Raw genomic sequence first — 26,032 nt, 5'->3', positions numbered from 1 at the left:
ACCGGATTCCTGCTATTCACGGCACACTCGAGAAATGGTCGTACGGGAAAATAGCTACTTCATAGCTGCTTCGAAGACGCTGTGTCTCATCGCTCGTGCACCGACTATAAGACCACGTTCAATCACACTTAAATCTTGATAAGCTGCCATTGCAGCAGCAGTAACCAATCTAACAACTGCACTAGACACTTGTTGTCTTATAAAGGCGTTGCAGATCGCAGCGCCGTATTCTGTCTGTTTACATATCGCTGTATTTTAATGCCCATGCCTAGACCAGTTTCATTGGCGCTTCAGAGTAGAAGCATCATGTCACAAACATGAGCAAGAAGCGAAACAGTCGAGCCTTCACAAAATGTGCTGATGTTGAGGACCCAGCGCTCGGCTTCAGACCATGTTGGCCAAAGTAATAAATGGATATAGCAGTGCACGTGCCCTTCCGGCGTGCATCCATGTTCGAAGGAACAGGCACTGCTGCGACTACAGCCCTTACTCGCAATTGCGAATATGAACAGCCATCAGCTGTATGATGGAATGGTACAATGAAAATCTGTCCCGGACCGGGCCTCGGATCCGGATTTCCTGCTTATCGTGAACGCTCGCCCTAAGCTTTGCCTACCCTAGCACGAGTCAGGTCAGACCGAAACTTCCATATGTCCTCAAACATGTGTCTACAACTTGTTCATCCAATATGTATATTCCCTAACAGCGGAGACATTCTACTTGAACGTAATGCATGCATATCCGAAATAATATTGCACCATAATTCGGAATAACACAAGCATCGGAATATTGTATGTATCCGCCAACAGCGTGAAAGCGACTTCCAAGTAAAATGTCTCCCCTCTACGGGAATATATATCATGGATGTAAGTGTATTGTTTATAGACTTATGGTTGACAGCATACGGAAGTTTAGGTCTGGAAGTGTGTAGTGCTAGGACAGCCGAATGATAAGGTGATCGCTCGCGATAAGGGAAATCCGGTTTCGAGTTCCGGTCTGGCACTGATTTTCGTTTGTCACAATCACAAATGCGAATACATTTCATGTAAAGAAATGTGTTCATCCCATTTCTCAGTTCATATCCCTCGTGTCCGGATGTGCACTGCCATACCAACTTGGAAGTCACTTGGACAGCACCACAAACAACCTGCCCGTTGCCCCGCAGAGTTTAACTGTTCGTGCTGCTTCACTGGGCGCCTCTCCGAAGAAAACAGCCTCAACGGCACTCGCTGCAAACGTGCCCACACCCTTTTCAAGACAAAGATCGTGTTACAACACATGTAGCGAGAGCTATAGATCGCTCAAAGATTCAGCCTGCCCCTCTCCTACCCCTGAAGAATGGACAGGAAACCCAGGTGGCAGGGCAGCAGAAAGGAAACCTAATTAATACTAAGTCGGTTGATATGGCAAAGGGGAATCCACACCTCACTTCCACTCTCTTCGTTATGGAGACTAAGCATGACTACAGTGGGTACCTCCGACACCTTATACGGACCCTCAGAACTAGGTGACAGATATCCGGACGCCTTGTTCACAGAGTCTCTAACCCTAAAATTTCTCAAACACACCTGAATATTCACTGGACGTCGGCCCTGGTTGTACTATGCCGCCTCCCCTTTACGGGCCCTCTATGTATTTGCCCTGGCTCTGCACCGATCACCCTTGATTAACCCAAGACTGACAGCATTGGGCAACAAATCATATATGGACCAGGGAGAATTAAGGGAGTAGGCAAACATGACAGCAGGGGTAGCTCTGCGCGCACGCCTGGCGGTATTAAAGGCTAGGTTCAAAGCTCCCTTTTTGTTTGAGCCTCAGAGGTAAAAACATCAGAGCTGATTTTAAATTACGATTCACCTGCTCCGTGAATAAAGGTTGGAGGAAGTAAGGTGTTGTGTTGACATCTTTAAGCCCTGATCAAAAACAGGATTTCCGAAATTCCCTCGATGAGAAACAAGGAGCATTACCGCTGTCAATGATCTTCGGAGGACATTTTTTTTTTTTTTGTCATCAGTCTACTGACTGGTTTGATGCGGCCCGCCACGAATTCCTTTCCTGTGCTAACCTCTTCATCTCAGAGTAGCACTTGCAACCTACGTCCTCAATTATTTGCTTGACGTATTCCAGTCTCTGTCTTCCTCTACAGTTTCTGCCCTCTACAGCTCCCTCTAGTACTATGGAAGTCATTCCCTCATGTCTTAGCAGATGTCCTATCATCCTGTCCCTCCTCCTTATCAGTGTTTTCCACATATTCCTTTCCTCTCCCATTCTGCGTAGAACCTCCTCATTCCTTACCTTATCAGTCCACCTAATTTTCAACATTCGTCTATAGCACCACATCTCAAATGCTTCGATGCTCTTCTGTCCCGGTTTTCCCACAGTCCATGTTTCACTACCATACAATGCTGTACTCCAGACGTACCTCCTCAGAAATTTCTTCCTCAAATTAAGGCCAGTATTTGATATTAGTAGACTTCTCTTGGCCAGAAATGCCTTTTTTGCTACAGCGAGTCTGCTTTTGATGTCCTCCTTGCACCGTCCGTCATTGGATATTTTACTGCCTAGGTAGCAGAATTCCTTATCTTCTTTGACTTCGTGACCATCAATACTGATGTTAAGTTTCTCGCTGTTCTCATTTCTACTACTTCTCATTACCTTCGTCTTTCTCCGATTTACTCTCAAACCACACTGTGTACTCAATAGACTGTTCATTCCGTTCAGCAGATCATTTAATTCTTCTTCACTTTCACTCAGGATAGCAATGTCTTCAGCGAATCGTATCATTGATATACGTTCACCTTGTATTTTAATTCCACTCCTGAACCTTTCTTTTATTTCCATCATTGCTTCCTCGATGTACAGATTGAAGAGTAGGGGCGAAAGGCTACAGCCTTGTCTTACACCCTTCTTAATACGAGCACTTCGTTCTTGATCGTCCACTCTTATTATTCCCTCTTGGTTGTTGTACATATTGTATATGACCCGTCTCTCCCTATAGCTTACCCCTACTTTTTTCAGAATCTCAAACAGCTTGCACCATTTTATATTGTCGAACGCTTTTTCCAGGTCGACAAATCCTATGAAAGTGTCTTGATTTTTCTTTAGCCTTACTTCCATTATTAGCCGTAACGTCAGAATTGCCTCTCTCGTCCCTTTACTTTTCCTAAAGCCAAACTGATCGTCACCTAGCGCATTCTCAATTTTCTTTTCCATTCTTCTGTATATTATTCTTGTAAGCAGCTTCGATGCATGAGCTGTTAAGCTGATTGTGCGATAATTCTCGCACTTGTCAGCTCTTACCGTCTTCGGAATTGTGTGGATGATGCTTTTCCGAAAGTCAGATGGTATATCGCCAGACTCATATATTCTACACACCAACGTGAATAGTCGATTTGTTGCCACTTCCTCCAAAGATTTTAGAGATTCTGATGGAATGTTATCTATCCCTTCTGCCTTATTTGACCGTAAATCCTCCAAACCTCTTTTAAATTCCGATTCTAATACTGGATCCTCAATTTCTTCTAAATCGACTCCTGTTTCTTCATCTATCACATCAGACAAATCTTCACCCTCATAGAGGCTTTCAATGTATTCTTTCCACCTATCTGCTCCCTCCTCTGCATTTAACAGTGGAATTCCCGTTGCACTCTTAATGTTACCACCGCTGCTCTTAAAGTCACCAAAGGTTGTTTTGACTTTCCTGTATGCTGAGTCTGTCCTTCCGACAATCATATCTTTTTCGATGTCTTCACATTTTTCCTGCAGCCATTTCGTCTTAGCTTCCCTGCACTTCCTATTTATTTCAATCCTCAGCGACTTGTATTTCTGTATTCCTGATTTTCCCGAAACATGTTTGTGCTTCCTCCTTTCATCAATCAACTGAAGTATTTCTTCTGTTACCCATGGTTTCTTCACAGCTACCTTCTTTGTACCTATGTTTTCCTTCCCAACTTCTGTGATGGCCCATTTTAGAGATGTCCATTCCTCTTCAACTGCACTGCCTACTGCGCTATTCCTTATTGCTGTATCTATAGCGTTAGAGAACTTCAAACGTATCTCGTCATTCCTTAGTACTTCCGTATCCCACTTCTTTGCGTATTGATTCTTCCTGACTAATGTCTTGAACTTCAGTCTACTCTTCATCACTACTACATTGTGATCTGAGTCTATATCTGCTCCTGGGTACGCTTTACAATCCGGTATCTGATTTCGGAAACTCTGTCTGACCATGATGTAATCTAATTGAAATCTTCCCGTATCTCCTGGCCTTTTCCAAGTGTACCTCCTCCTCTTGTGATTCTTGAACAGGGTATTCGCTATTACCAGCTGAAACTTGTTACAGAACTCAATTAGTCTTTCTCCTCTTTCATTCCTCGTCCCAAGCCCATATTCTCCTGTAACCTTTTCTTCTACTCCTTCCCCTACAACTGCATTCCAGTCGCCCATGATTATTAGATTTTCGTCCCCCTTTGCATACTGGATTACCCTTTTAATATCCTCATACACTTTCTCTATCTGTTCACCTTCTGCTTGTGACGTCGGCATGTGTACCTGAACTATCCTTGTCGGTGTTGGTCTGCTGTCGATTCTGATTAGAACAACCCGATCACTGAACTGTTCACAGTAACACACCCTCTGCCCTACCTTCCTATTCATAACCAATCCTACACCTGTTATACCATTTTCTGCTGCTGTTGATATTACCCGATACTCATCTGACCAGAAATTCTTCTCTTCCTTCCACTTCACTTCACTGACCCCTACTATATCTAGATTGAGCCTCTGCATTTCCCTTTTCAGATATTCTAGTTTCCCTACCACGTTCAAGCTTCTGACATTCCACGCCCCGACTCGTAGAACGTTATCCTTTCGTTGGTATTTCAATCTTTTTCTCGTGGTAACCTCCCCCTTGGCAGTCCCCTCCCGGAGATCCGAATGGGGGACTATTCCGGAATATTTTGCCAATGGAGAGATCATCATGACACTTCTTCAATTACAGGCCACATGTCCTGTGGATACACGTTACGTGTCTTTAATGCAGTGGTTTCCATTGCCTTCTGCATCCTCATGTCGTTGATCATTGCTGATTCTTCCGCCTTTAGGGGCAATTTCCCACCCTTAGGACAAGATAGTGCCCTGAACCTCTTATCGCTCCTCCGCCCTCTTTGACAAGTCCGTTGGCAGAATGAGGCTGACTTCTTATGCCGGAAGTCTTCGGCCGCCAATGCTCATTATTTATCAAAATTTAGGCGGTGGCGGGGATCGAACCGGGGACCGAAAACGTTTTGATTATGAATCAAAGACGCTACCCCCAGACCACGGCGCTACGCTCTCAAATACATATTACTTTGTCGGGCAGTAATAACCCCACTGGGGAGCAATCAGTTAAACCGAGTAAAAGCGTCAACCACCACAAATATATACACTACTGGCCATTAAAATCGCTACACCACTAAGATGACTTGCTACAAACGCGAAATGTAACCGACAGGAAGAAGATGTTGTGATATGCAAATGATTAGCTGTTCAGAGCATTCACATAAGGCTGGCGCCGGTGGCGACACCTACAACGTGCTGACATGAGGAAAGTTTCCAACCGATTTCTCATACAGAAACAGCAGTTGACCAGCGTTGCCTGGTGAAACGTTGTTGTGATGCCTCGTGTAAGGAGGAAAAATGCGTACCATCACCTTTCCACCTTTGATAAAGGTCGGATTGTAAGCCTATCGCGATTGCGGTTTATCGTATCACCACATTGCTGCTCGCGTTGCTCGAGATCCAATGACTGGTAGCAGAATATGGAATCGGTGGGTTCACGAGGGTAATACGGAACGCCATGCTGGATCCCAACGGCCTCGCATCACTAGCACTCGAGATGACAGGCATCATATCCGCATGGCTATAACGGATCCTGCAGCCATGTCTCGATCTCTGAGTCAGCAGATGGGGACGTTTGCAAGACAACAACCATCTGTACGAACACTTCGACGACGTTTGCAGCAGCATGGACTATCAGCAAAGAGACCATGGCTGCGATTACCCTTGGCGCAGCATCACAGACAGGAGCGCCTGCGATGGTGTACTCAATGACGAACCTGGGTGCACGAATGGCAAAACGTCATTTTTTCGGATGAATCCAGGTTCTGTTTACAGCATCCGTGTTTGGCGACATCGCGGTGAATGCACACTGGAAGCGTGTATTCGTCATCGGCATACTGGCGTAACACCCGGCGTGGTGGTATGGGGTGCCATTGGTTACACGTCTCGGTCACCTCTTGTTCGCATTTACGGCACTTTGAACAGTGAACGTTACATTTCAGATGTGTTGCGACGCGTGACTCTACCCTTCATTCGATGCCTGCGAAACCCTACATTTCAGCAGGGTAATGCATGACCGCATGTTGCTGGTCCTTTACGGGCCTTTCTGGATACAGAAAATGTTCGACTGCTGCCCTGGCTAGCACATTCACCATATCTATCACCAATTCAAAACGTCTGATGAATGGTGGCCGAGCAACTGGCTCGTCACAATACGCCAGTCACTACTCTTGATGAACTGTGGTATCGTGTTGAAGCTGAATGGGCAGCTGTACATGTACACGCCATCCAAGCTCTGTTTGACTCAATGGCCAGGCGTATGAAGGCCGTTATTAAGGTCAGAGGTGGTTGTTCTGGGTACTGATTTCTCAGGTTCTATGTACCCAAATTACGTGAAAATGTAATCACATGTCAGTTCTAGTACAATATATTTGTCCAATGAATACCCTTTTATGATCTGCACTTCCTCTTGGTGTAGCAATTTTAATGGCCAGTAGTGTAGCTCTGACCCCCCCCCCCCCCCCTTTGGTTCCTTAGAAGAGGACCAACGTTACCTACAAATGACGCTCCATGGGGGATCTCCGGCCGAGTGAATTGAAGCAACTTCCTACACCTGAATTTCGGCTCAGTCGTCTTGCATTTCTGACACTGATTAACGATTTTTCTAACATCATGTTACAGATAGACCAGGTTAGTGGTTCATGGATCTTCTTAATGGTGCCCCCCCCCCTCCCTAAATGGTTCCTACAAAAGAATTTTAACAGTATTTTAAAACAGCCAGTACAAATGCGGTAGACAGACAGACCTGGAGATCTTCATCGTGGCCTCCGTGGCATCAGACAATGTCCTTCCACAATTCGTACCTGGAAACTTGCAGACCGGCTCTCAACTGCTCTCTAAAAGAGCACTTCTTGCGGTCCTGCTCATATTGTTGCGTAAGGTCAACTCGCAATACTGGAACCTCGGTAAATTCTTAACAAGACGTTCTACCTCTTCTTGGGTAGAAGAACCAACCTCCTCTTCGAACATTCTGCTCAAGCCATCTGCTACAACGTTATCGCACCTCCCACTGTGGCGCATGCTGGGTCGGAAGCTCGAAATTCGGACAGCTCACCTCAAAATACGATCCGTTTCATGTGGGTGAGCCCTAACCCATCTAAGAGCTTGGTTTTCCGCCTCCAGTATGAATTCCTGGTGTTCGTAGTACTTAAATCTCTCTAACTCGATGAGAACAGACAGAGCTTCGAACTCATAAGTACAGTATTTCTTCCCGGCTGATGACAGGCGCGTAGGGGCGTAGGCTAAGGGCCTATGCTCGCCACCTCGCTCCTGGAACAACACGCAGCAACCACTGCGTAAGAGGTGTCTGTTTGGACCACGAAGTATTGATTGAAATCGGGAATGACCAGAATAGGAGAATTACTCAAAGCGGTCTTAAGCACATCCAATGGAGCCTGCAGGTTGCCGATCGAGACAAACGGCTCACCCTTCTTCCGCAACAGGTTTAACAGAGTGACTATCTATACAATTTCTGGAGAAGTTAGCCATTACAGTGAGACGGGCTACCCCGTCCGTAGTCTTATGAGGGTGGAAACTGTAAATAGCTTGGGTCCTAGGGTGAGACTAGATGTCTGACACTAGATATTTGACGACGAGATAAGTAAGTATAATTTGGTCTCAGAGTTAGCCCCACATCCATCAGACCCTCCAAAACCATTCGAAAGCGCTCCAAATGCTCGGGGACGGTGGCACTGCAAATGGCAGCTCGTCCAAGTAGTTATGCACAGACTTGAATCTTAAATCTTCGAACATAGATCCACGTAATCTAGAAGGAACTGCTGCCCAAGTTGAAAGGCTGAAAGATACCAAGGTGAATTTATACGGGGTGTTCAAAAAGTCTCTCCGCAGTACCGTATGATTGTTAACCGCGCGTGTCGTTATGATTGTTCGCCTGCCTGGGTTACTTCCCATCAAGTGCACTGTCCCAACATTTCTCTGTTTGTTTATCTCAGCCAGCGTCAGTAGTATTGTTGGTGTATGTCGTTACATGTTGACGTGAACGTTCAAGTTTAGTTCCTTTGTTCGTTTGTTTCGTTTTTGTCACTGTTAAAATGCTAACCATTGAAGAACGTGTGCTTTTTGTCAAACAAGTGTTCAAAGCTGGCGGCAAATACACAGTTTCAGTTCGTCAAACATTTAATTCAGTTTTGCGATACTGTGTGAGGTCTGATTAACAAATTTCTAAGTACGGGTTCAGTGACAGATGCACCGAGAAGTGGTCGTCCTAACGTTTTGTCTGAGCATAAACTACTCGATATATCCGACAGAATGTCCATGAGTCCGAACAAGTCAGTAACTAACCTCGCCCAGCAAATCGGGCCATACAGCTGTAAGGAAATAATTAGAACTTTTTCCATACAAAGTGACAGTCATGCAGAAACTGAAAAATACTGATCATGTCAAGAGACTGCATTATTGTCAATGGTTAAAAAATTTCGCTCAACAAAATGGAGGGGATATTCTTAATGAAACGCTTTTCACTGATGAGGTGTGGTTTCATTTATCCGGGTACATGAACTCGCAAAATTCTCGTATGTGGAGTACTGCAAATCCATTGTATAATCATGAGGAGCCACTTCATCCTGTGAAAATAGAAGTTTGGATTGCAGTTTCTAGACGTCGGATTGTGGTCCCATATTTTTCAACGAAACAATAAACGCACTACGGTACTGCAGTGATATTCTGTACCTATTCATGGGAGAACTTGTGTTAAATGTAATACTGAATGGTTATTTTCAACAAGATGGTGCAACCGCGCATACAGCTTGCGTTTCAATGTCACTGCTTGCTGATGTTTCACAGGAACTTTGGCCTCCACGATCGCCTGACCTAACACCACCTGACTTTTTCTTCTGGAATGCAGCTGTCTATAAAAACCTTCCAAAATCCATCGATGAATTGAAAACTGCAATATCCACTTTTACTGCTTATGTTGCAGAAGAAATGTTACAGCTTGTGTTTGGAAGCCAGATTAGAAGAATTGAACTGTGTATTCAACAACAGGGGGGACACTTTCTACATTTAATGTGAAAATTTGTGACTAAAATTGAATATTCAATAAATTAATAACTTGTAATTAACTGAGTTTCATTTCGGTATATTCACTACGGCGTAAGGCACGCGCGGCTAACAATCATACGACACTGCGGAGAGACTTTTTGAACACCACGTATAAGTTCGAGTCAGTGCAAAAGGCAATGGCTGCCTTGGATTCTTCGGCAAGATAAATGTGGTAATACGCTTCGTTGCAACCGAAAACGGAAAAATAGCGGCTGCCGGAAAACCATTAAAAATACCCACGTAGATCAGGAAGACGGACAGACTCCATCATTATTTTATGAATATGAGCAAGACGGTTCACAAAGGGCTCCCCCCTTTAATCTTAGGCACCAGAGATAACGGCGATGCATACGGCGAGGTGACCTTAGAATCTTCTCTGTGAGCGATTTATCTAAAAGCTCACGCGATACATTTATCCAAGGTGGACACAGCCGGTAGAGTGTTGCCTGACTGGTAGATAATTGGGAAGTAAAATTCAATATGATTAGTCACACCCAATTTATCTCTCATCAAGCAGTGGAAACCACACAATAGCTGAAGGATAGCCTCAGCTTTACCAGGAGGTAGGTGCCCCACTAACGTTAGTGCTACAGAGCCCTGCCCTCCTAGAAAGGTGACGCAAGTGAAACTTCATCTCAGTTCGAAGCCCATAAGAATTTTTCAAAGGCATAACACAAAAATAATCCCATTTTACTTACAAAAACCCACTTTACGAGGAAGTCGGTGCTTAAAACCTCCACCACCATAGGTGCTCGTAATCATGTTGGACATGAAAATAATATTATTTAACGAGCTTGCTGTTAACCCTGGCAGACAAGCACTCCATAAGCACTGAGGCATGCCATTCCCTTAAACATTCCTTCCTCGCTAAAATTCCACTGACCATTTCGGCCAAGGACCCTTGAAGCAAAGGATCCATTAAAGAAATAAACGATTTCCCAAGACAATTAAAAAACCTTACCTCGTTATTGTAAGGCGATAATAAAACACAAAAATTTAACCAACTCCAGTTGAGTATTGATAGCAAGGCATTCTATCCCATGTAACAAATTCAAGAACAGAATAAGTAATATAGCAAAACTGGGCTGCGGGTACTCGATATCGTCACTTCTAGGCCCCAGAGAAACAGTTTCATTTTCGGCAACCACTAAATCTTATTCATCACTAAGCATCTGATCACTGCCACTCTAAAACACTAAAAGTTAATTTGCAAATTTATTACTCTATTATGTAATTGATCAAGCTATGGTCTGAAGTGCAAATCTGTGACTACCGAAGCCTGAACTTCAACTCGAGGGAACCACAGCGTGATTTGCGCCTGGACGAGGTACAGGTGAGTGCGTGATGAGGCAATAACCTGATGAAACTTCAAGATCTGCTCCATCTCTGACAGAAAAGCGACGCAATGCTCGATGGCCACGCACACCGGACCAACACCTTCTGCCGTCATCTTCACTGGAGCACTCATTGCTGCACGAAGATGCGCCCATACCTATGTGACGTCCCCATCGTCTGCAAATCCTCGGATTTAATTTTCTTATGTGAAATGGTCATTGCACAATCAGCCCACTCCCACCAAGACTTCACACTCCGTAACAGACGAACGCATCTGAAACCCAACGCCAAAAATTAACAGATTGTGAATAAGCGTATTAAGCCACCAATCCTTAAACTTCAAGAAAGAACAATGTTCTGCTGCCAGAATGGTACACACTACTGGCGTAAGGTTGCCTGTGAATCGAAGGACTGGGCGAAATGAGGCTGAACACAATTCTTATCATGATTTCTGTGGTGTCACCGCCAGACACCACACTTGCTAGGTGGTAGCTTTTAATTCGGCCGCGGTCCGGTAGTATACGTCGGACCCGCGTGTCGCCACTGTCAGTGATCGCAGACCGAGCGCCACCACACGGCAGGTCTAGAGAGACGTACTAGCACTCGCCCCAGTTGTACAGCCGACTTTGCTAGCGACGCCACACTGACAAATACGCTCTCATTTGCCGAGACGATAGTTAGCATAGCCTTCAGCTAAGTCAACTGCTACAACCTAGCAAGACGCCATCACCGAGTTATATTGAAATGATAATACTGTATCAACAAGACCATTGTTCACCAATTGTGGATTAAAGTTAAGTATTCCAGGAGCTCCGTAGTTTTCTTTGTAGCATTCATTACGTATCCTGTTTCAGACCTCACGCCAGCCTGCGTGAGTTTAAACGCGTGCTATTCAGCTACAAGTCATAGTGGATTGGCTGTCGGGTCAGTCCACAACAATTGGCGACTCGGATACAAACGGTCTCCTTTATATATAACTAATTTACTTGTGTAATGGCTTCGCCACCATCTCCAGATGTACTGTCCGAATTTTATCGCTTGCAGAATCAGCAGACGCAGGCGTTATTGGATGCCCTTGGACAGCTCGTCCAGGGTCAATGTGCAATGCAAACCGATGCGGCAGCCGCCGCTCCACCGCTACCGCAGCCACAACATGCAGTTGCACCACCTTTTCATCCATTTGATGCGGCGATGGAAAGCTGGACGGAGTGGTCACGCCAATTTGGATTCCATCTCGCCGCCTACAGAATTCAAGGTAACGAGTGGCAGCCATTTTTGTTAGCATCCGTCGGGGTGCACACCTACCGTGTGGTAGTGAAATTGTTTCCCCGACGCGACGTAGCAACTCTGTCCTACGAAGAAATTTTGTCAGCATTGGATGCATATTTCAAGGAATCAGTCAATGCAGTTGCAAAACTGTATACGTTCTTTCGTACAAAACGTACGGCTGGTCAAACTAATCGGGAGTGGGTTGCAACTTTGCAAGGCCTTACTAGGGATTGTGCTTTTGAGTGTGAATGTGACCTCCCTTATTCAGATACTATGGCGCGTGATGCAATTGCACAGAACGTTTCTGATGTTCATATACGGGAGCAAATTTTGAAACTAGTCAATCCCTCCCTTCAACAAGTGATAGACATATTGGATAGGCAAGACACACTTGACTTTGCTCAGGAATCATTTGCAACTTCGCCAGCCGTGTGTCACGTTAACCGGCCCGCTGGGCGAGCTGCACGGAACAGTAAACAGCCCTCGCGCTCGGCCGCGCAGCTGCCGCCAAGTTCTCCGCTACGTTTGCCGCACATGCACGCAAATGCAGTGATAAAATCATGCCCACGGTGTGCTACTAGACATTCGCGTGAGAATTGCCCGTCACGCCAAGCTATTTGCTTTTTCTGCAATAAAAAAGGACATGTTCAGAGTGTTTGCCAGAAAAAGCTCAGATTGGACACTAACAACCATTCCAGGCCCTTTGCTTCGCGCCGGAATCGAACCAAGAATACTCAGGCTCGTGGACCTTCGCCCATGGAAATTCATGTAGTTAATTCCACTCCGCCCAGTGCTAATCTCTCTAACAGTGACTGTGTTCGTCCCACAAAAAGTGTGCGTCGACGTCGCCGGAAATCACGTCAATTAGCAAGTGGTTCTGTACCAGTGTCTGTTCACGTTGCACTAGACAGTCGCTCTTATCGTCAGCAGGACAATAAACTTTTTGTAGACTTGGACATTCTTGGCCACGTAATACCATTCCAGCTCGATACCAGAGCTGCAGTTTCATTGCTCAATCACGACACATACAAACAACTGGGCCCACCTCCCTTGCGTGCTGCAAATGTTAAGGTAACTAGTTATTCAGGACAGTATATCCCAGTGTTAAGACAGTGCACTCTTCTTGCAACATACAAGGGACAAGCAAAACTTGTGTCATTTTACGTCCTTCATTCTTCTTCTGCAGTGAACTTGTTTGGATTAGATTTATTTCAGTTGTTTAACTTGTCTATAGTCAATCAGGTCCTATCAGTAAACAAGACTGTGCCTTCAGCCCGTGTTTCTAGTCTATGTGAGGAATTTGCAGACATTTTTACACCGGGCCTTGGTTGCGCTAAGAACTATGCAGCACATTTGGAACTGAAAGTAAACGCGCAACCGAAATTTTTCCGAGCGCGCAATGTTCCTCACGCATTGCGTGATGAGGTTGCAAGAACATTAAACGATTTAGAATCACAAGGTGTGATTGAACGTGTGCAGGCTTCTCTCTGGGCATCACCCTTAGTAATTTTGCCAAAGCCTTCCGGAAAATTGAGACTTTGTGTGAACATCAAAGCTACAGTGAATCCACAACTAGTGATTGCAACTTTTCCTTTACCCCGCCCGGAAGACCTTTTTGACAAACTGTGCCAGGGTAAATATTTTTCGAAGTTGGACCTAGCAGATGCGTACTTGCAAATACCTGTGGACGACGAATCTCAGCGCGTCTTGGTGGTTAACACGCATCTTGGTTTGTACTGATTCAAAAGACTGCCATACGGGTGAGCATCCGCCCCTGCATTGTTTCAGCAATATTTACAAACTGTTTGTGCCTCGGTCCCTACTGCAGCAAACTATCTGGACGATATTCTGATCTCCAGAAAGACAGAAGAAGAACATTTAGCCAATCTCAGAACATTATTTCAGGTCTTGCGACAAAATGGTCTTCGCTTGCGGAAGGACAAATGTGTGTTTTTTGCTCGTGACTTAGCCTATTTGGGAAACGTAATCAATGCACAAGGCATACATCCCAGTCCCGAGCACCTCCGTGCCATACAAGACTTGCCTTCGCCGCAGAATTTGAAGCAGCTACAGAGTGTGCTGGGAAAAATTAATTATTATAAAAAATTTGTGCCGCGCGCTTCTTCCATTTCAGCTCCACTTCATCGCTTACGCCGTAAAGGTGTTCCGTTCATCTGGACGACGGAGTGCGAACGCGCCTTTCGCCAGTTGAAATCGGCGTTGCTTTCAAATACTTGCCTTACGCCATTCGATCCCCAGAAACCCCTTTTGTTGATGGTAGATACATCGGATTTCGGGATCAGTGCTGTGCTTGCGCACACAGATGGTTCGCACTATCGCCCTATTGCCTTTGCGTCCAAATTGCTCTCGTCTGCGCAAAGACATTATTCGCAGATAGAGAAAGAAGCCTTGGCTCTCGTATTTGGTGTTACTAAGTTTCACGATTTCTTGTATGGTCGTCACTTTACCATCATCACAGACCACAAACCTTTGACGTCGCTTTTTCATCCGAACAAGCCTGTACCTCCACGTACAGCGCAGAAATTCATTCGTTGGTCTATTTTCCTCTCGCAGTACCGCTACGATATCTTGTATCGGTCCACTGCTAAGCACAGAAACGCCTATGCGTTGTCCCGTTTGCCTGTTGCTGAGGATAGAGCATTCGATTCTTCCGAACTTGCTTGCATGTTCATTGATGCGGAAACCGATGACGTGGTCGAATCGTTTCCGATTGATTTTCGTCGTGTAGCTACGGCCACAGCTGCTGACCCTGTCCTTGCTACCGTTTTGCGTTTTGTTGCTACGCAATGGCCCTTGTCGAAATCACGGATCGAGGATCCGTTGGTTCACCGGTTTTTTGCTCACAAGGAGAGATTTTTTGTTCGACGTGGTGTTTTGCTGTTGCCTTCTGATAATGATCAGTCCAGAGTCGTGGTTCCACGTTCGTTACAGTCCTCTGTCTTACAGCTTCTCCACCAAGGACATTGGGGTATAGTGAGAACGAAACAACTTGCTCGTCAGCACTGTACTTGGTTCGGAGTCGATGCTGCGATTACGAATATGTGCTATTCTTGCATGGCGTGTGCCGAACAACAATCCGCACCACCGCGGAAATTCTTTGCATGGCCGAAAGCCACTTCCCCTTGGCAAAGCTTACACATCGATTTTGCTGGTCCATTCTGGAATGCTCGATGGTTGGTTGTCGTCGATTCTTTCAGTAATTTTCCTTTTGTTGTCCGGATGTCTTCCACGACGTCATCTGCCACCATCCAAGCGTTATCCGCTATCTTTTGCATGGAAGGTCTTCCACAGACTATTGTTTCCGACAATGGCCCACAATTCATGTCAGCAGAATTTCAGTCATTCTGCAAGGCCAACGGTATTCAACATCTGACATCCGCGCCGTTTTCGCCTCAGTCAAACGGTGCCGCTGAACGATTGGTCCGGACATTCAAGTCGCAGATGTTGCAGTTGAAAGAGTTGCATTCTCGGGAGGACGCGTTATTGCTCTTCTTGTCCTCGTATCGCTCTCAGCCCCGAGATGGTGGCTCGCCGGCTGAGTTGCTCCACGGTCGTCCTCATCGAACCTAGATGTCTTTGCTGCATCCGCCGCATCCGGTTCCTGTGCAGCGTCAGCCACCTGCATTTGCTCCAGGCGATGTTGTTTACTATCGCAACTATCGTGGTTCACGGCGTTGGCTCGCAGGGCGCATTCTTCGCTGTCTCGGCCGCGCTATGTATTTGGTTTTGGGGGCCTCTGGTGAGGTGCGTCGGCATCTCAATCAGCTGCGCCTCTGTCGTCGCACGGGTTCTGCCGCTCCCCGTCTGCTTCCAGCGACGGTGCCGTCCGGTCAGCGCCCTGGAGACCCATCTACTGGCTCGCCTCATCCCCAGGTGTTACCGACGCTGCCTTCCATTTTGGCCCATGGCGACCCGCCGCCGCCGCCGCCGCCGCCGCCGCCGCCGCCTGTTCTCCCGCCGGCGCCGCCCGCAGTGGACGCTTCGCTGCAGCCGCCAAGCGCCTCCCTGGGTCACGCGCCGCCGATCGCTTCCCGTGACCAGCTGTCCTCCGCCATGGACCTCTTGCCCGCTCCGGACCAGATGTCGTCTTCGCCCGTCGGCTGCCCCGACGCGATGGAGGTCGAATATTCGGCCCCTCCTGTCTCTTTACGGGCGCATACACCGCATGTTGGCGTGCACCCTGGACTAGGTTTTCAGGCGTTTCCTAGCTCCCCTCGGACCGAACGTCCGGGTGCGGGTGGCACAGCCTCGCCTGTTGTTGGGCTCCCCACCTCGTCGCATGCGTCAACATGGAGTCCCCCCGCCACGGCGGGCGGAAGCCTTATAACACAACCGTACGCCGATTTACGGGGGAGGAATGTGATGTCACCACCAGACACCACACTTGCTAGGTGGTAGCTTTTAAATCGGCCGCGGTCCGGTAGTATACGTCGGACCCGCGTGTCGCCACTGTCAGTGATCGCAGACCGAGCGCCAGTACACGGCAGGTCTAGAGAGACGTACTAGCACTCGCCCCAGTTGTACAGGCAGTTTGCTAGCGACGCCACACTGACAAATACGCTCTCATTTGCCGAGACGATAGTTAGCATAGCCTTCAGCTAAGTCAACTGCTACAACCTAGCAAGGCGCCATCACCAAGTTATATTGAGATGATAATACTGTATCAACAAGACCAATGTTCACCAATTGCGGATTAAAGTTAAGTATTCCCGCAGCTCCGTACTTTTCTTTATAGCATTCATTACGTATCCTGTTTCTGACCTCACGCCAGCCTGCGTGAGTTTAAACGCGTGCTATTCGGCTACAAGTCATAGTGGATTGGCTGTCGGGTCAGTCCACTACAATTTCTATTAACGATTCTTAGCAAAATGTCTTTATCAATTACGCCAACAAGATCTTGACATATGAGGACAAACTTTAACTAAAAACAATCAACGACGGTAATGAATATTTCAGTAAGGTTATAGTTCAAATTCGAATACTTGCGCTCAACTCCCCAAAAGTCATTCATGCGATCATGAGGTACGAAAATTTAAGTTTACAATAGATGCTATTCTCTATCCAGAAATATACCAAAATTGTGTGCCATTATTTACTGCTGTTGAAATATTTGGAGCCAATTTTAGTGAGAGAAGCAAGATAATATTTCACCAATTCAAGTTATATTACAATTTTTTCAAAAGTTCTAAGAAAACAGTTTTCAAGTAGGTAATCCACAAACATCTTATGAATGTGTTTGACTAAAATATAATAAATAGTTCAGATATACCTAAAAGAAGTTCATTAAAAGGAAACAAAAAACAGTTAATCCCGGTTAAATTATATCAACATGCGTCGGTCAATGTAGACCGGACGAACGGACCCGAATTTACTTAGAGCAGGTCCAATATGCTGGTCATCATGCTCCACCTTTTCTAAGCAACCAGAGAGAAAACGCCCAGGGTACTAATATACAATGATACACTAACTAACAGACAATAATTTTTAAGTAAAACGGTAAATACTTAATCGTCCCTCGGGATAGAAAACATAGGTGGAAGGAAGACGAGAATGGTTGGTTGATGAACCTCGCCTACGTAAGCACAAGCTCGGCTTGTAAGTATAGCACCTCAAATTTAAGATTGGCGCTAGCGAAGGGCGTAAGCTTGATGTCTCCAAATAAGCAAACAAAGCGACTAGACGATATAGTACACAACATACTAAGAAGAAAAATATTTTGTACCTCATAATTGATTACAATGAACATAAAACAAATTTACAATACCCCAATAATTTAAAAAACACCATCAAATAACAGCTCTATGGCTATTACCAGGTGGAAGCTATTATGTTTTGATATGAGCGACACACTCCTCAAATCACCAGCTCACTGACAGGAACGGGGAACAACAACAACAACAACAACAACAAGAGGGGGAACCGAGTCCAATATAGCAGCACCAGCTCACAAACATGCGCAATTATCACTCTGACAAAGGGGAGGAAGATAAGTCTTTATCAATGCCGCGTCGTCTCGGCGCCGGAGAACGAACTTAAAGTAAGTCACAGAGCATACAAAGCCGTTATGGGACGACAGACATTGGAGACTTGGAGCCACCACGAGATGTGTGGATGACGACGACCCACCGCTCGCCTCCAGACCTGGTCGGACAAAGTAATGGTGTGTCCACTCAGGTTTCCGAAGCACATCCTTCGTGTCCAGAAGACGCTCAGGCAGACGAAGTCAAATGGTAGGGCCCTTGCAAATGTCAGAGAGAGTTTCCACAAAATAAGAGAAACTCACCTATTGGTCGCAAAAAAAGCCGTGATGTGGAGAACGAAGGAACTCAGGTGGGGAGACAGTGCGGCTACGAGAAAGACAAGAGCGAAATTTTCGTGGGCTCTTTACTAAACTAGCGTCAAGTGCAGAACGGAGCGCATAACGCTCTGTAAGACGCAGAGGAGAAATTTGTGTGAACACGGCGTTCACTGCGGCTGCCATTAAGCTAGATATTAGCTGAAGTGTCGTTGAGCTTCAACTGTGGAGAAACGAACCAGCCAATTAGTTAACTGTTATTGCTAGGACTGAGGGGACATTTTGATATGCACAATGTCCAGCCATGCGCGTGCATATCGCCATATTTTAAGACTAGAGATGAGTACATGTTTTCTTGCATCACGTGAAAAATAAGGAAAGTTTCTGATGATTAAATCAGAAAAGGCTTAATTTGATTTAATAGGAATTTCAGTGAACGAGAGCAGCCATGCAGACGACAGCTCATAGCAGCTAAGGTAAATATCGCGAGTGGATGCGTAAACTTGTCGGTTCACCAGCTTGCGTCCACTGTAAACTCTAGCGGCCTTGGGTAATCTTTTGCTCAACTTGTCACAAAACCAACCATCCTCAGTAGACTTGATTGTCATCCTAAATAGTACTAAACTTTGAACCGGAATCAGATGATTTATCGTAGTACTGGGCAACATCATGACGTAATCGTAAGTATAATTTCTAGGGCAACGTCTGGTTAAAATTTACCATTGTAGTGTTTAGGTTTATTTCACTTTCTGAGAACGAGATGCGTTCGTTTGACAACTGTCGTATCATTGTCACATTGTAAACTGTGTAAATGCGTGTATTTCTGTGATAAGATTGCAACATTGAACCAAAATTATATACAGCTTGCACAGTTGTTGTTCTGACCTCGAAACCTTACAACTATCACAGAGAGAGGTAACATCCTCAGCAAGTCGACATCTACATACACAGGGTGGTCCATTGATAGTGACCGGGCCAAATATCTCACGAAATAAGCATCAAACGAAAAAACTACAAAGAACGAAACTCCTCTAGCTTGAAGGGGGAAATCAAATGGTGCTATGGTCGGCACGCTAGATGGCGCTGCCATACGCCAAACGGATATCAACTGCGATTTTTTAAATAGGAACTCCCATTTTTTAATACATATTCGTGTAGTACGTAAAGAAATATGAATGTTTTAACTGGACCACGTTTTTCGCTTTGTGATAGATGTAATAGTCACAAACGTATTAGTACGTGGTATCACGTAAAATTCCGCCAGTGCGGACGGTATTTGCTTCGTGATACATTACCCGTGTTAAAACGGACCATTTACCAATTGCGGAAAAGGTTGTTGATGTATGGCTTATGTTATCAAAATGCCCAACGGGCGTGTGCTACGTATACTGCTCGGTATCCTGGACATCATCCAAGTGTCCGGATCGTTCGCCGGATAGTTACGTTATTTAAGGAAAGAGGAAGTGTTCAGCCACATATGAAACGTCAACCACAACCTGCAACAAATGATGATGCCCAAGTAGGTGTTTTAGCTGCTGTCGCGGCTAACCTGCACGTTAGTAGCAGACAAACTGCGCGAGAATCGGGAATCTCAAAAACGTCGGTGTTGATAATGCTACATCAACATCGATTGCACCCGTACCATATTTCTATGCTCCAGGAATTGCATGGCGACGACTTTGAACGTCGTGTACAGTTCTGCCACTGGTCACAAGAGAAATTATGGGACGTTGACAGATTTTTTGCACGCGTTCTATTTAGCGACGAAGCGTCATTCACCAACAGCGGTAACGTAAACCGGCATAATATGCACTATTGGGCAACGGAAAATCCACGATGGCTTCGACAAGTGGAACATCAGCTACCTTGGCGGGTTAATGTATGGTGCGGTATTATGGGAGGAAGGATAATTGGCTCCCATTTTATCGATGGCAATCTAAGTGGTGCAATGTATGCTGGTATACTACATAATGTTCTACCGACGTTACTACAAGACCTTTCAGTGCATGACAGAATGGCGACGTACTTAAAACATGATGCATGTCCGGCATATAGCTCGCGTGCGGTTGAAGTGGTTGTGAATAGCATAACAGGTGGATTGGTCGTCGAAGCACCGTACCATGGCCCGCACGTTCACCGGACCTGACGACCGCTGATCTTTCTGTGGGGAAATTTGAACGATATTTGCTCTCGTGATCCACCGACAACGCCTGACAACGTACGTCAGAGCATGTACGAACATTACAGAAGGCGCACTACTCGCTGTTGAGAGGAATGTTGTTGCACGTTTTGCCAAAGCATTGAGGTTGACGGGAATCATTTTGAGCATTTATTGCATTAATGTGGTATTTACAGGTAGTCACGCTGTAACAACATGCGTTCTCAGAAATGATAAGTTCACAAAGATACATGTATACCATTGGAACAACCGAAATAAAATGTTCAAACTTACCTACGTTCTGCATTTTAATTTAAAAAACCTACCTGTTACCAACTGTTCGTCTAAAATTGTGAGCCATATGTTTGTGACTGTTAAAGCGCCATCTGTCACAAAGAGACAGTTGATATCCGTTTGCCCTATTGTAGTGCAATCTAGCGGGCCTACCATAGCGCCGTCTGGTTTCCCCCTTCAAGTTAGACAAGTTTCGTTCTGTGTAGTTATTTCGTTTGACGCTTATTTCGTGAGATATTTTGCCCGGTCACGATCAATGGACCACCCAGTAGACACCTTAAGCCACTATACGTCCCGTGGCAGAGTGTACCTCGTACCGTTACTAGTCATTCCCTCTCCTGCCTGTCCGCAGCTCGTGGTCGTGAGGTAGCGTTCCCGCTTCCCGCGCCCGGGTTCCCGAGTTCGATTCCCGGCGGGGTCCGGGATTTTCTCTGCCTCGTGATGACTGGGTGTTGTGTGATGTCCTTAGGTTAGTTAGGTTTAAGTAGTTCTAAGTTCTAGGGGACTGATGACCATAGATGTTAAGTCCCATAGTGCTCAGAGCCATTTTAACCTCTCCTGCCCCACTCACAAATGGATCGACGGTACGCATCCCTACGAGCCGCCGTTTTTCTTATCTTGTATTCGTGGTCTTTACGCAAATTCTACAACAGTAGAAACTTTCTGCAGTCAGCCGCGAGACCCGCTCTCAAAATTTTTTCAGTAGTGTCTCGCGAAAAGAAAGTCGTTTTCCCTTCAGGGATTCCCATTTGAGTTCATGAAGACTGTCCGTAATCACCCGAGTGTTGACGGAACCTAGTGGTAACAAAGCTACCCCCGAGTCTCTAAATTGCTTCTAAGACTTTCTCTAATCTGACCTGATGGAGATCCCAAGCTCTCAAGCGTACTCAAGATTTGGTGGTACCAATATTTTGTAAGCGTTCTTCCCTATAGATATGCTACATTTTATGAGAACTGTCCTAATAAACCGAAGTCACACGGGCTGTAGAACAAACAGGCGGCCTATTGCCCTGCAGACCTGCGCTGTCCGTGCTGCTTCACTGGGTGCCTCTCACTGGAAAACGGTCTTAATTCGACTACATTCCATTATCCTAGTTTTTGTTTTGTTGATGTTCATCTTATACCCTCCTTTCAAGACACTATCCATTCCGTTCAGCTGCTCTTCCAAGTCCTTTGCTGTCTCTGACAGAATTACAATGTCATCGGCGAAACTCAAAGTTTTTATTTCTTCTCCATGGATTTTAATACCTACTCCGAATTTTTCTTTTGTTTTCTTTATTGCTTGCTCAATATACAGATTGAATAACATCGGGGATAGGCTACAACCCTGTCTCACTCCCTTCCCAACCTCTGCTTCCCTTTCATACACCTCGACACTTATAACTGCCATCTGCTTTCTGTACAAATTGTAAATAGCCTTTCGCTCCCTGTATTTTACTCCTGCCACCTTCAGAATTTGAAAGAGAGTATTCCAATAAACATTGTCAAAAGCTTTCTCTAAGTCTACAAATGCTAGAAACGTAGGTTTGCCTTTCCTTAATCTTTTTCTAAGATAAGTCGTAGGGTCAGTATTGCCTCACGTGTTCCAACATTTCTACGGAATCCAAACTGATCTTCTCCGAGGTCGGCTTCTATCAGTTTTTCCATTCGTCTGTCAAGAATTCGCGTTCGCATTTTGCAGCTGTGACTTATTAAACTGATAGTTCGGTAATTTTCACATCTGTCAACACCTGCTTTCTTTGGGGTTGAAATTATTATGTTCTTCTTGAAGTCTGAGGGTATTTTGCTTGTCTCATACATCTTGCTCACCAGATGGTAGAGTTTTGTCAGGACTGGCTCTCCCAAGCCTGTCAGTAGTTGTAATGGGATGTTGTCTACTCCGTGGGCCTTGTTTCGACTCAGGTCTTTCAGTGCACCGTCAAACTCTACACGCAGTATCATATCTCCCATTTCATCTTCATCTACATCCTCTTCCATTTCCATAATATTGCCCTCAAGTACATCGCCCTTGTATAATCCCTCTATATACTCCTTCCACTTTTCTGCTTTCCCTTCTTTGCTTAGAACTGAGTTTCCATCAAAGCCCTTGATATTCATGCAAGTGGTTCTCCTTTCTCCAAAGGTCTCTTTAATTTTCCTGTACGCAGTATCTATCTTACCCCTAGTGATATAAGCCTCTACGTCCTTACATTTGTCCTCTAGCCATTTCTGCTTAGCCATTTTGCACTTCCTGTCGATCTCATTTATGAGACGTTTGTATTCCTTTTTGCCTGCTTCATTTACTGCATTTCTATATTTTCTTCTTTCATCAATTAAATTCAGTATTTCTTCTGTTACCCAATGGTTTCTACTAGCTCTCGCCTTTTTACCTACTTGATCCTCTGCTGCCTTCACTATTTCGTCCCTCAAAGTTACCCGTTCTTCTTCTACTATATTTCTTTCCCCCACTCCTGTCAGTTGTTTCCTTATGCTCTCCCTGAAACTCTGTACAACCTCTGGTTTAGTCAGTTTATCCAGGTCCCATCTCCTTAAATTCCCACCTTTTTGCAGTTTCTTCAGATTTGATCTACAGTTCATAACCAGTAGATTGTGGTCAGAGTCCACATCTGCCCTTGGAAATGTCTTACATTTTAAAACCTGGTTCCTAAATCTCTGTCTTATCATTATATAATCTATCTGATAGCTTTTAGTATCTCCAGGGTTCTTCTATGTATACAACCTTCTTTCATGATTCTTAAACCAAGTGTTAGCTATGATTAAGTTATGCTCTGCACAAAATTCTACCAGGCGGCTTCCTCTTTTATTTCTTAGCCCCAATCGATATTCACCTTCTGTGTTTCCTTCTCTCCCTTTTCCTACGCTTGAATTCCAGTCACCCATGACTATTAAATTTTCGTCTCCCTTCACTACCTGAATAATTTCTTTTATCTCATCATACATGTCATCAATTTCTTCGTCATTTGCAGAGCTAGTTGGCATATAAACTTGTACTACTGTAGTGGGCTTCGTGTCTATCTCGGCCACAATAATGCGTTCACTATGCTGTTTGTAGTAGCTTACCCCTACTCCAATTTTTTTTATTCATTGTTAAACCTACTCCTGCGTTACCCCTATTTGATTTTGTATTTATAACCCTGTATTCACCTGACCAAAAGTCTTGCTCCTCCCGCCACCGAACTTCACTAATTCCCACTATATCCAACTTTAACCTATCCATTTCCCTTTTTAAATTTTCTAACTTACCTGCCCGATTAAGGGATCTGACATTCCACGCTCCGATCCGTAGAACGCCAGTTTTCTTTCTCCTGATAACAACGTCATCCTGAGTAGTCCCCGCCCAGAGATCCGAATGGGGGACTATTTCACCTCCGGAATATTTTACCCAAGAGGACGCCATCATCATTAGGTACTACGATTCTGTGGAGAATGGAAAGCCTTCCTCTGTCACTAGAGAACTGTGTGAGTATAGGCTGTGATGGTTGCTGAGTTAATATGTCAGAATTGAAGGAAGCTGTGTGTACAATAAAAAAGAAAGCTCTCGACGCGAAAGTAGCACCATGTCGAAGTCTTCAGCTCAACATCGCTGTCTCCCGCAGTTGCTAAGATACAAGTGTGAGAAACTTAATTGGTACTATTGAAGAAGTGGTATCGTTCTTCACAGCGTCTAGCACGCGGTTCGCAACAGTGAAGAGTCGCCCAAAATCCTCATTGCAGTCACATTATCAAACGAGAGAGGTTGAGCGAGATGATGCTGTTACTCAATTCGCATCCCATCTTGGAACAGTTTGCAAAGTTGTTGAAGAAATACAATGTTGGAGAGACCGGCTGCCAAAGCCGATATTCTCCTTCGAGCTCTCTCTAATTACGAGTTAATTATCACTCTGTTTACACGGAGTGACATTATGGCCATAACACATCCAGTCAGAAAAATCTTACAAGACACTAGCTTGGACGTCGCGATGGCAAAAGCAAAATTAGAGTCGATGCTTAGGGTGTACGGCGGCATGAGGGCTACTGCTGATAGGTACTTAGCTCGTATTGTTGAAGAGGCGAAGGGAGTTATGGAAGAGTTAGACTGGAGATGAGTGTTCTTCGTCTTAAAGGCACACAAAGACACAGAGAAAGCTGCGATCATAATGATGATGCTAGGGCATATTGGAAAAGAACTGTTTTTATTCTAATACTGGACCATGTTACGACTGACATGGGAGAAAGTTTTGCTGAAGACAATATTCATCATTTAAAATTCAGCGTACTGTTGCCGTCACAATTACTGGAACATGACTATAATGATTTAGCACATAAATTGGATCAGTGCATAATTGAACTACTGTTCTTTGAAGAATAATCACTCTATGTAAATAAAAAGAGACTAATGGGAGAGATTCAATACAAGCAAACGAGCATAAAGGCCCGTACTGATCGTGATTCTGTTACGCAAGCGTTGTCTGTCTGTCCTGGATCTGACTATCCTACTTTACACACGCCGTACAAAATATTTGCTTGTCCACCTGCATCTGTTGCTACAGTACAAAGAAGATTTTAAACATTGCGGCGTACAAAGACATGGCTGAGGTTGACAATGAAGGAGGATCGACTTAATGATTTAGCTCTGTTGAATACTCACCCTGACATCGATTGTCCTATTGACGATGTAATTAACCAATTTGCCAGGAACAATAGGGGCAAAGAATTCTTCATTTAAGGAAGAGAACGACAACTTTAACTTTTTTATATCAAAATATGGCATTGTCTTGTATATGTGTATAATCAGTTTGAATAAAATTACCTTAAAGTTTGAGTGTGAATTAATTATTTTTTATTACAGTAAAAGTGAAGGTAGCCGAAGGTATCTTCAGTACTCCCTCCTTGACGTTTTTCGGTATCCGCCACTGCCTGCATGTCACTCATAACTATGAAAGCACTTTGAACCACTTTTAGAGCTTTGTTTCAGGTAAATATCCCAACAAGTGGGAAATGAGGTTTCCTAATTGCGGATATTTTGGACGAGATTATTTCCAGTTACAGCAGTCAACTAATACCAAAGGAAACCTCCAGAAAATGGTGAGTGATATTAGGTTGATGGAAATATTTTAATCTGTTCTGAGACAATGTCATGTTGATCCAAGTCTCTCGCCAGTTTCTATATGAAAAACATCTTCAGCACAGAATAAAACCATGCATATGCTAACATCAAATATGGAAATGCATGCCATTTAGAG

Source organism: Schistocerca americana, chromosome 2 (genome assembly GCF_021461395.2).
Source record: "Schistocerca americana isolate TAMUIC-IGC-003095 chromosome 2, iqSchAmer2.1, whole genome shotgun sequence".
In the NCBI taxonomy this organism is placed as follows: domain Eukaryota; kingdom Metazoa; phylum Arthropoda; class Insecta; order Orthoptera; family Acrididae; genus Schistocerca; species Schistocerca americana.
The sequence above is the reverse complement of the archived record's forward strand: the minus strand, read 5'-3'. Positions refer to the sequence as shown.